Source organism: Lissotriton helveticus, chromosome 5_1, assembly GCF_964261635.1.
Source record: "Lissotriton helveticus chromosome 5_1, aLisHel1.1, whole genome shotgun sequence".
Classification (NCBI taxonomy): Eukaryota; Metazoa; Chordata; class Amphibia; order Caudata; family Salamandridae; genus Lissotriton; species Lissotriton helveticus.
The window spans coordinates 2,004,282,874-2,004,294,906 of record NC_136065.1 but is presented as its reverse complement, the minus strand read 5'-3'; the positions used below and the strand labels follow the sequence as shown (position 1 = coordinate 2,004,294,906).

At 49.3% G+C, this 12,033-nt stretch overlaps 1 long non-coding RNA gene across 4 annotated transcripts in view; it reads right to left on the bottom strand.

The window, feature by feature from the left end:
• The window catches only part of LOC144753944 (uncharacterized), a 110,236-nt gene extending 103,701 nt beyond the window's left edge, over positions 1-6,535 (bottom strand). For 2 of the 4 annotated variants that reach the window (XR_013594607.1, XR_013594606.1), the window contains exons 1-2: positions 6,229-6,535; positions 1,133-1,215 (exon numbers count right to left, since the gene is read on the bottom strand). This is a non-coding gene — a long non-coding RNA (uncharacterized LOC144753944). The remainder of the gene's footprint in view (positions 1-1,132; positions 1,216-6,228) is intronic. The other 2 variants (XR_013594609.1, XR_013594608.1) reach the window with 1 other exon arrangement.
• Between the last annotated feature and the right edge of the window lie 5,498 nt (positions 6,536-12,033).

The window sequence follows — 12,033 nt, the reverse complement described above, 5'->3', positions numbered from 1 at the left end:
CAACAGTTTTTTTTATTCCAGGAAGAGTTACTGGTCAGTGGGACTTGGGATCATTATTATAGAGATGTGCAACTGGTTTGGTTGGCACTGTAAGATTAGGAATCATGAAAGAAAGGAAGGCGTAGGCGTCTGAACCATTATAAGACATGTTTCTGTGAATACTGACACCCTGGTGTGATCCACAAAGGCTCAGACACTAAATTCCATTTGTGTCTGGATTTGGACCACAGAGGTGGGAGCATGAGTTAATCATTTTTCTCAACATCCTGTGATTCTGGACAAATCACAATCTTCACATGCCTAAAAAAACATGAATGCAACATTTTGTAATGTAACTGGTGCTCACGTAAAGCCCTTCAGTACCTTTAGGTCGAGCTCGTAATATATCAAACTGAAAAAAAGTGTTATAGTCCAATGTTCTCATTTATTCTGTATTATATTCTCTTTTGTTATGGTCTTGGTGCATGTTGCATCACAGCCATCTTTGGTTACCTAGGTTATTAGAATGTTTGTTTCTTTGAAGCTCCAGTTTGATCAGTTGCTGCTGTGGGCTGATGATGGGAGCTGCTCTGTGAGGGTCCTTGGTGCTGTCTTTCTTATTTGAAGAATAAACCTACTCTTCTACCTCTACTCCTGTGCAGATCACCTTTATTCAAGATGCAACATGAATTGGCAGCGAGGGTGGGATGACGCCAGCACCCTGAGAACCCATTTCTACGTGTGCCTGCCTTCTATCAACACCCTTTTCTAGAAAAAGTCTCTCCTGGACCCTCCTACTTATATGCAGCCATTCCACCCTGGATTTTCTTGTTACTAGTGTGTTGAAAAGACTCAGCCAGGTCAGATTAAAGAGTCTTTATTCAGTTTAAGACGATAGCCACCAGCTCCTGCTGTCGGCCTGCTGTCACACTAGGACAAACTGTACAATCGAATGCATCCATGGAGATAGAATTAAAACAGCGCATGCAGCTTATTTTGAATCATCACAACACATCCCCCTTACAGAGGAAACAAAAAGAAGGTAAATTGAAACAAAGATAACAAAAGAAACAATGTGGAAAATTAATAAACAACTAGTACATTTGTTATAAAACGTCAATTTAAATATAATTATGCACTGAAGAAATAATACCTTTGATGAAAGAATGAGGACATTTCATAGTCCTCATACTTTTTGGAAGACGATGTGTTCTAGGAGGGTGGGATGAAGAGTCTCTAATGGGAAGTGCAACAGAAGTAGGTGAAACATCTGGACATGATGGAAACATAGATTTATCACCTTGAAACTTCACCAATCGAGACATACTCCACGTACCACCGTTATGTACAGTGACAACATTTTTGTAAACTGCAACAATAACAAAATGTCCCATGTAATCAGAGACACCTTTCTTGTGCCAGCGTGGTCTCTTGACCCAAACCCATTCTCCAATTTCCCATTTTACAATTTTGGTAGACTTTTTTTCATCAAACCTTTGTTTATATGAGTCTTGATACTCCGACAAGTCACTGTCTTCTCAAAAAAGCTACAAAGAAAATTGTAAAACAGGAATCTAGGACTGAAGATAAGGCAGCCCTAACAAAGAGGTCGTATGGCTGGATGATGCTGGGCACCTATTCTTCTCAGGCTTCACAAAAGTATTTAGCTTTTGGCTTCGCCAAACATATAAAAAACAAAATTTTAAAATACAGACTAGGCTTGTTGCCATGCACAAAGCACTTTCCACATTGGCTGAAAAAACAATCTGATTCTAACTGCCGTCTGTGTGGGACAGCACAAGAAGATATGCTGCATCTCCTCTGTACGTGCAAATATCTAACAGAGGAAAGGAGACAGCTTTTAAAACCACTTTTCAATCACAGAGGCATCTATACATGCAGACAGGCCGTGTTAGCGTGCTTTGCACCTGGGGACATGCAGCTTAACTGCAGGTTTGTGAAATTTCTAGGAAAAGTGGAGAAGAAAATGCTAAATCAGATCAGCATTGCAGCTGACAAGGAAAGAGACTGACGCTGCTAGAATAATTGCTCGCTTTTTTTAATGATTCAGAAAAGGGGGTGGTGATGGACAGAGCATCTGAATTAAACAGAACACTCATACCCAGTCAAAAGATCAGGGCTTGATCCATCACCGTTTTTTAGCTCACTGCACCATCCCAGTTCAGAACCTGGCTACATGCAAATTAGTCTGTCCCTGGCCCAGTGCATCATGGGAACAGGGCAGACCAAACTACCAAGCCAATTCTTTACTGGAAAGGAAACAAGCTTCCGGGGACCAGTTTCTGGCATTGCAGCCGTCTTCGGCCCGGCTTGCTTGAATCCTGATGGTGCAGTGAGCAAGGGACTCATGTCTGAGCATACCCTTCCACTCCTCTAGTGGCCAAAATGATTCAGAAAAGGGGGTGGTGATGGACAGAGCATCTGAATTAAACAGAACACTCATACCCAGTCAAAAGATCAGGGCTTGATCCATCACCGTTTTTTAGCTCACTGCACCATCCCAGTTCAGAACCTGGCTACATGCAAATTAGTCTGTCCCTGGCCCAGTGCATCATGGGAACAGGGCAGACCAAACTACCAAGCCAATTCTTTACTGGAAAGGAAACAAGCTTCCAGGGACCGGTTTCTGGCATTGCAGCCGTCATCGGCCCGGCTTGCTTGAATCCTGATGGTGCAGTGAGCAAGGGGCTCATGTCTGAGCATACCCTTCCACTCCTATAGTGGCCAAAACGATTCAGAAAAGGGGGTGGTGATGGACAGAGCATCTGAATTAAACAGAACACTCATACCCAGTCAAAAGATCAGGGATTGATCCATCACCGTTTTTTAGCTCACTGCACCATCCCAGTTCAGAACCTGGCTACATGCAAATTAGTCTGTCCCTGGCCCAGTGCATATGGGAACAGGGCAGACCAAACTACCAAGCCAATTCTTTACTGGAAAGGAAACAAGCTTCCGGGGACCGGTTTCTGGCATTGCAGCCGTCTTCGTCCCAGCTTGCTTGAATCCTGATGGTGCAGTGAGCAAGGGACTCATGTCTGAGCATACCCTTCCACTCCTATAGTGGCCAAAACGATTCAGAAAAGGGGGTGGTGATGGACAAAGCCTCTGAATTAAACAGAACACTCATACCCAGTCAAAAGATCAGGGCTTGATCCATCACCGTTTTTTAGCTCACTGCACCATCCCAGTTCAGAACCTGGCTACATGCAAATTAGTCTGTCCCTGGCCCAGTGCATCATGGGAACAGGGCAGACCAAACTACCAAGCCAATTATTTACTGGAAAGGAAACAAGCTTCCGGGGACCGGTTTCTGGCATTGCAGCCATCTTCGGCCCGGCTTGCTTGAATCCTGATGGTGCAGTGAGCAAGGGACTCATGTCTGAGCATACCCTTCCACTCCTATAGTGGCCAAAACGATGGATCAAGCCCTGATCTTTTGACTGGGTAGGAGTGTTCTGCTTAATTCAGATACTCTATCCCAGTGGCGTAACGAAACTTGAGGGGGCCCCCCTGCAAAGCACATGGAGAGGGCCCCCTCCCCCGGCTGCGCGGCCAACCCAGGGGCCCACCATGTACCACCCCTACCACCCAGAAATCTAGCATACTTTGATTTGAAACCTCCAACATTTAAATGAAATGCCTCTATATTGTCTAGATATGTTAATGTTAGTCCACTTGCCCACCAGACTTTTTTCATACATTTTTCTGCTTGGGTCTGCGCGTCTTTCTCCCCGGGTGTGTTTGAAAAGGGCTATGCTGTGTGTGATTGTGCATGTTTGGTTTGTTAACACAAATAAAATGTCACGTTCATGAAACAACTATATTTTGACACAAACTCCCCTAAACACACCCCATTTTACGGGCAACCAAGCCCAGCAGAAACAATCTACTTGGCATATAAATCCACACAGAACGCAGCACAGTAATGGAGATTAAGTAAACACACAGGATGAATGGGCACCTGAAAACAGGGTAATTTGCTGCGTAAGGCTTGTCTCTGGTACCCTCAAAAGTATAGAGATGGGTCCCACAGAGGGAATAGACAAGTGAGCGTGGAAACTAGATCACGGGTATGATTGCTATCATTAGGAGTGGGCGGGACCTAGTTGTTAGCAGTGACCATAGAGTGTGGGATTAGGCTAGGTTTTTGAATGGGTATGCCAAAGGTTTGTCTTGGCAGATGTTTTCTTATAAGTTCCAGCAGGTTCACTGCATCTGGGCTCACCTCCGTGCTCACAGACTGAGTATTATTAACCTAATGAGCGTTACCGCGTTTTCCCGCTGTGCGCTGATAAATAAAAATTGGCCTGTTTGTGACAAAGCCAGCTCGTCATGAGCGCAGCGCAGGTAACGCCCATGACGAGCTGGCTTTGTCATTAGCGTCGAAGTGGTTAACAACATTGGCAGGGTTTGCAACACAAGTCACACTGTAGCTGTCCTTGCTGCTGAGCTGGCACTGCCAACCACAGTGAGTGTGTGACATTGTGCAGGGCATGCCATGCTGCTCGGAGGATGGAGGGGAGTCAGTGGGCTGCAGGACGTGCCAGATGTGCAACCATGAGCAATCAGAAGTGATAGGTAGGTAAAGGCATGCGTGTATTGATTGGATGAAGAGAAGGGTGAAAGGAAAGAGGGCACTGGCTGCGGTGTAAATTTGTACATTTGTGAGTCTTTGCGCGAGTGCGCATTTGTGTATATGTGCATGTCTTTTGTAATGTTTTCTACGTGTGAGTGTAAGGAAGAACATGTGATTGTGTATGTGTACCTCAGTCTGGCCTTATCCTTCTGAGTGGCTACTGTGGCTTGATCCCTAGCATCTTGGCTAATTGTGAGCATGCATGAAATGAAGAGCCCATACCAGCATGGCACGCATAGATAAATGGTGGCGACCCCTGGCATAATTCCTACGTATGCTTAACCGTGGAGGTCATTCTGGTCATTTGAGGGTAACCATGGCGTGATGGTGAACTCTCTAGATGCGCCCCCCTCTTTCTTTAGGTGTAGTGAGGAGCTTCCAGTTACCAGGTGTCATTGTAGGACATTGGAACGTAAGGTGTGGCAAAATGATTGCAATTCAGCTAAATACCTGTCTAGGAAGTCGTTAAATGATCTTAAAAAAACTGGTAAAGAATCATTTGGACATCCTTCTATGCTTCGAAAATTGTGGAAGCAAAACATTCTATTCCAGATGTTTTTGATATTGTTAAAAATCGTCTGCCCTCAAATCTACCCCCTGCCTGGTTGTCCTCTCTTTGAGTATTAATGATGCCGTAGCCTTTATTTTTTCAGGTTTATTTTACTGTTGATGTCAAAGCAGTTTACCTGCCTCAGCATGATGACCAGCTGTTGAGGGTGTAATTTTTCACCAAGATTTCTTCTATCTCTGTACTCTGTTGTAGCTGTTGCTGATCTGGCCAAAAGCATCAAATCGGGCTCTGTGAATGACCCACCATTGCGCACATCCTTCATAGCTCGCTTCATATTGTTTCAGCGCTTTGTAATCACTCTTTTGCGCCAGCTACTATTCCTGCATCTCAGAAGGAAAAAAACAGCTGACCTGACCCTCATTTTAAAAGTAACTTTAGGACAAGACCTTCACTGGCAGCTAAAATAAGTAAAAACAATATTTGTAAATTTATGTTGTGTACGTGATTCTGGATGAGATTGTGTTTGTGTGAGAGAGAGTTTGTGTTTGCGAGTGCGTGTATATGCAAGCATATGTTTGTGTGAAAGTGAGTGTGTCAAAGTCATTGACAGGGTGTATTTTTTGGCGAGAGAGCCAATCATATTCAGAAATGCCATCACACTATTCCAGAAAATAGCCAATAAATACGCATAAAGGTTTTCTGAATATGACAGCAATTCATCAAGCCTCGGTTCAAGAAGGCCCGATTATTTATGTTCCCTTTCATCTGTTCGGCACCGGCGGAGCCTTCTGGTAGCACTAGCAATCCATCCAATCATGATAAGGTTATCGAGCAGTAGGGGGAGGCTAAGAACTACCAAGGAGCAGGCAGGGAGATGTGACACACTATGTTTACTTAAGGTTTATTGCCGGTCCGGTCGGGCCCCACCATGATGCCCTCCCTTCCTGATACCAGTCCAAAATAAATCACCAACCCGCCACCGCCACCCAGACTCCGACGGTCCTCGCCCCCACCCACGAACCACTCCTCCTGCCTACTTGGCTCGGACCGAAGGATGCAGAGTTGCAGACTCACTCACCTGACCTGGCCGAGGGCTGGGCCTGGCCTGCAGCTGAGCTCAGAGTTAGGCCGGCGCCAGCGCCGCGGGAAAGGCAGAAGGCAGGGGCTGAGCTAGGGCAGCGCAAGGCTAGCCAGGTAGGGGCAGGGGGCAATTTAAATTATTATTAAATATGGATGAAACAAGGCCCGGCGGCCGGCTGGAGACGGACTTCCTCGGACAGTCCTGATCTGCTGCGTAGGAGCGTGGCTGGTCTTCACTTCTTGGATGCCACAGCCACACCTAGTCTAACCGGCGTAGGCGCATTTTTAATTACGTGTGCGCTCAATGCCCTGCCCCCGCCCCTCACCCTATACAATGCGCATACGCGACACCTCCTTCAAGACGGCGGCAAGTAAACAAGTGCGCGTGGCGCCACGCCTGCGCGTACCAGGCTGTCCTGTCATTTGATTTAATATAAAGAGTGCCTCAGGGAGCCCCGGCCGGGGCCCGCACACCATTTAAGAGCCTCAGCAGGGGCCCCGGCCGGGGCCCGCACACCATTTACAAGAGCCTGCCGCACAGCATTTATAAGAGCCCCAGGGCCCCCCCCCCGCCCGTGCAGCATTTCCGAAGACGAGCCTCACCATTCAATTTATTAAATTCAGAGGCCGGGCGTGTAGTGCGCAGCACGGCACCAACCATTAAAATCATAATCGAACAATGTGTAAGTCAAGTGAGGGGGCTGGCCCGGGGCCCCCTGGAGAGCGGGCCCCCCCCCCCCCCCCCCCCCCGCAACGCGGGGGCTGCGGGGGGCTGTGTTACGCCCCTGCTCTGTCCATCACCACCCCCCTTTTTGAATCGTTTTGGCCACCACAAGTGTGGAAGAGTATGCTCAGATGTGAGTCCCTTGCTCACTGCACCATCAGGATTCAAGCAAGCCGGGCCGAAGACGGCTGTAATGGCAGAAACCGGTCCCCGGAAGCTTGTTTCCTTTCCAGTAAAGAATTGGCTTGGTAGTTTGATCTGCCCTGTTCCCATGATGCACTGGGCCAGGGACAGACTAATTTGCATGTAGCAAGGTTCTGAACTGGGATGGTGCAGTGAGCTAAAAAACGGTGATGGATCAAGCCCTGATCTTTTGACTGGGTAGGAGTGTTCTGCTTAATTCAGATACTCTGTCCATCACCACCCCCCTTTTTGAATCGTTTTGGCCACCACAAGTGTGGAAGGGTATGCTCAGATGTGAGTCCCTTGCTCACTGCACCATCAGGATTCAAGCAAGCCGGGCCGAAGACGGCTGTAATGCCAGAAACCGGTCCCCAGAAGCTTGTTTCCTTTCCAGTAAAGAATTGGCTTGGTAGTTTGATCTGCCCTGTTCCCATGATGCACTGGGCCAGGGACAGACTAATTTGCATGTAGCCAGGTTCTGAACTGGGATGGTGCAATGAGCTAAAAAACGGTGATGGATCAAGCCCTGATCTTTTGACTGGGTAGGAGTGTTCTGCTTAATTCAGATACTCTGTCCATCACCACCCCCCTTTTTGAATCGCTTTTTTTAATGGACTGTAAATACTATAATGTCTTTTTTTTTCAAAACTATTTTTTATTGAGAGATCGCATAAAATCACAGCACTCCGAACCCCGGAGGAGCTGTAACAATAACAGTACATCATAGTAAGCGATTCATTTGACTGTAAGAATATTGTTCCCACCACCCTCTACCCCACACCCCAACTTCCCAACCTCCTCCCCCTCCCTCCTTTTGCACAACGTCTCTCCGATACTGTATAGGGTAATCATACATGAATCAGTATATGTATCTTTGTCTCTACGTGCCCATCACAACTGCCCCTCATCGCCTCCCGTTGGTGTTGGAGGCTCCAGCCATAGACCCCTGTAGTCTGCCCACCTTTTCCATATATTTTTTTTTTTGGGGACAGCCTCTGGCCTCAAACACCGGTCGTTCCAGTCCCATGCAAAAGTCCAGTCCTTTCTTCCACCCAATCACCTTGGGAGCCCTGGGATCTTTCCAGGCCTGCGCCACAACTCTTTTGGCCAGTGTAAGGCCTAGTAGGAGCAGGTGCCGTTTGTAGACGTTGCCGTCCACCCCTTCCAACACGTGGAGTAAGCCCAATTTTGCTGTACGGGGGAGGTCCCATCCCAGCACTTCAGAAAGACAATCCCACACACCAGTCCAAAATCTCACCAGGACACTACAGTCCCACACTGTGTGTAGGAGGGTGCCCATTTCATGGCCACACCGTAAGCACACCGGGGACTCAATCAGACCAGCCCTCCACAATCTCGCTCTTGTATAATAAGCACGGTGTATGTATTTAAATTGGATTAGGCGTAGGCGGACGGCTATAGCCGCTCCCCTGGGGGACTCGAGAGCCTCCCGCCAATCCTCGTCCTCCAGCTCACCCACATCTCTCACCCAGCGATCTCTAAGGGGCTGCAGATCCGAAGAACAATGTGTAACTAGTGTCTGATATATCCGGGATATCTTCTTTTCTTCCAGGTCCCCCATAAACACTTTCGCCTCTATTGGGCTAAATTCGGGCAAGGTTTCTAAGCCCGCGAGTGCGGGTGTAAAGGCGTGTCTTAGCTGCAGGTATCGAAAGAACTGTGTGCGGGGCATATCAAATTCTGTGCTAAGTTCCTGAAAAGATTTAAGCGTGGTGCCCTTTAGGACGTGGCCCAGTGCCAAAATTCCGATCGAGTCCCAGCCTCCGAAACCCCGGAGTGACATCAGTGCCGGTAGTTGCCCTTTATGCCAGAGTGGGGTCTCCCTCGTCAGTTTTCCCCACCATCTCATACGACGCAGCGATTGTCGCCAAATTTGAAAGACTACTTGTGTTGCTTTAGGTAGTCTCTTTCGTAGCCGCGCCGAGTATAAGACCGTGTGCAGGGTGTCCGGTTCCATTAGGTACCTTTCAAGAGCATACGCCGGATCCCCCCTGTCACTGTACCACCAATCATTCAGGACTACAAGGTGTGATGCCTGGTAATATGACAGAACATCTGATGTCGCCAGTCCCCCACAGTATGTGGATAGAAAGCAGGTTCGTAGGGCTTCTCGCGACCCACCACCGGCCCATAGGAATTGGCCCAGAGCCGAGTTGACCTGTCGGAACCATTGCGGTGGGATTGGGTACGGGTGATTCTGTAATTGGTATAGCATGCGGGGGAGGGCAACCATCTTAAATATAGCGGACCTGCCATATATATTGAGGGGCATATGGGACCAGCATTTCATCTCCTGCTGCACTTTATCCCACACAGGGACCACATTGCGCTCCCAGGCAATTGCCGGCAAGGTCGTCAAAAACACTCCCAGGTATTTAAGACCCCCAGCCACCCTTTGTAGTGTCGATGCCCACGGCCCGATCTCAAAGTGGTTACCAAGTGTCCAAAGTGTGGATTTCTGCGGTTTAAGGTAAAGTCCCAAAACTTCTCCAAAGATTCTCATTATTTCTAGGACCCGCGGCCCGGACCGGTTCACGTTCGTAAGAAAGAACAGGACGTCATCTGCATATAGTGCGATTCTGTCCGAGGGTCCTGCCTCCCATTCAAAACCCCTCAGCTGCGCATCAATCCGGACCCATGCAGCTAACGGTTCTATAGCTAGGGCAAATAGGTAAGGCGAGAGGGGGCACCCCTGCCTAGTGCCTCGCCCAATCGGGAAGGCTGCTGACGCTTCCCCCGCCACCCTCACCGAGGCCGTCAAATCATTATACAAGAGCCGAATATAGGACATAAAGTGCGGCCCTAGATTGAGGCGTGGGAGGAGGGCAAATAAATAGGTCCAGCTCAGGGAGTCAAAGGCCCTGTCGATGTCCGCCAATAATAGCGCCGCTTGATCTCAAGTTTTGCTCATTGCCTCCACCGCCACATGTGCGCGTCTAATATTGTGCCGTGTCGCTCTGTGGGGCATAAATCCGGCCTGGTCCGGGTGGACTAGGTCTGGTATATATGGGAGTAGGCAGTTCGCAAGCGCTTTGGCTAGTATTTTGGCCTCGATGTTTAAAAGGGAAATTGGCCGATAGGACTCATGGCGGTCCGGGGGCCGACCGGGTTTACAAAACACTACTATTTCTGCATGCCTCCAGTCTGCCGGCAAGAGACCCTCCTTTCTCGCTGCCTCCAGGGCAGCTTTATAATGCGGCCCCAGTTGGAGATGATAGCGCTTGAAAAACTCACTCGGAAAACCGTTGGGTCCTGGGGCCTTACCAGTGTTGAGCTCCCCCAAAGCTGTACCCAGTTCCTCGGCCGACAGCGGAGCCTCAAGGCGTTCACGCACGTCGTCCGGGAGCGCACGGGGCGGAAATTCAGCTATAAATTTGTCAATGTCAAGTGCCGAGAGGGAGTCCCGTGGGGCATACTGGGCCGCAAGGTAGCGGGCGAAGCTGTCCGCCAGCTCCCTCGGGGCTGAAATGGAGGTTCCGGTATCGTCCCTGAGGCCCGGTAGTTCCTGTGCCTGAAACACCTTTTGACAGAGCCTACGGAGCATCGTGCTGGATTTGACGCCCCATTGATATATTCTACTTCTCGTCGCCAGCCAGACCTGCTGAGCCTCGTCTAACAGACGAGATGCATATGTTTGTTGTGCGAGTAGCAGCTGCCCTACATCTTCCTGGTGACTCGCTACCCCACACTGAGTCTCCGGCAGTTCCACTGTCGCTGCGGCCCGCACCCGCTCTTCCTATCGTTGGCGGCGCGCTGCTGCACACCAGGCTATATCTACCCCACGAAGCGTGGGTTTCAGAGCTTCCCAGGCCGTCCGAATGTCGGACACAGTGCCCAGGTTCTCCTCCCAGTATCGGGCGATGGCTACTTCCAAATGTTGCTGATATGATTCCTGTTGCAGGTTCCAGGTGGATAGGCGCTACCGGAATGGCTGTCTCCCCTTATCTAGGGTAACTTCAACCACCACCGGGGAGTGATCCGACAATCCACGCGGCAGGATGGATGCCGAAACTACCCTGTTCACAACCGTGGTAGGGACAAAAACATAGTCCAGTCTCGAAAACGAGTTGTGGACCGCCGAGACGTAGGAGTATTCTCGTTCATGTGTGTGGAGGTATCGCCATGTGTCCACCCAATCCATGCCTCGCACCATGTCGTTCAATTTAGTGGGGGTATCTGCTATGGGGTCGCCCCTAAGTCTCAGGCGGTCGAGCCGACAGTGCTTGACATCATTCCAGTCCCCCCCGATCACAGCCAGGCCCTCGGGGATTTCAGCCCATATTGTGAACAGTTTTTCAATCAGTGCCCATTGTAGTGGGGGCGGGGCGTATACACTTCCGAAGATTATTGGCTCTGTACCCACCATCCCCTGTACAAAGACATATCGGCCCTGGGGGTCTGTCCATTGTTTCACATGAGTGTAAGACAGTCTGCGATGTAGCAGTATCGCCACCCCCCCGAGATCCTCTCCCAAAGCCGGCGTGATAGACCTGGTCGTAGCCATATCTCTGTAGGCTCAGTGCTTTATTACCTAGTAGGTGTGTTTCTTGTAGCATTAAGACATCCACTTTCTCTCTCTTCCCCTGTCGCAGCACAGCACTTCTCTTAATTTTATCAAGCATACCCCGCACATTCCAACTCATCACTTTCATCAAGGCTCTAACAGGTGTCTGCTCAGTGTTTTCAGCCCCATCTAAGCGTAGACGCAATTGTACACCAAGCAGTGGGCACATTGAATTTGGGCACCGCAACAGCATCTTTCGAGACAACCATGTGCAAAACAACCCCCTCCCCCCCATCCCTCAATTCCCAAACACACCTCCAGCCCCCATCCCCTCCCCCCCAACCCCAAGGTCAACCAACAGTACCACAGAT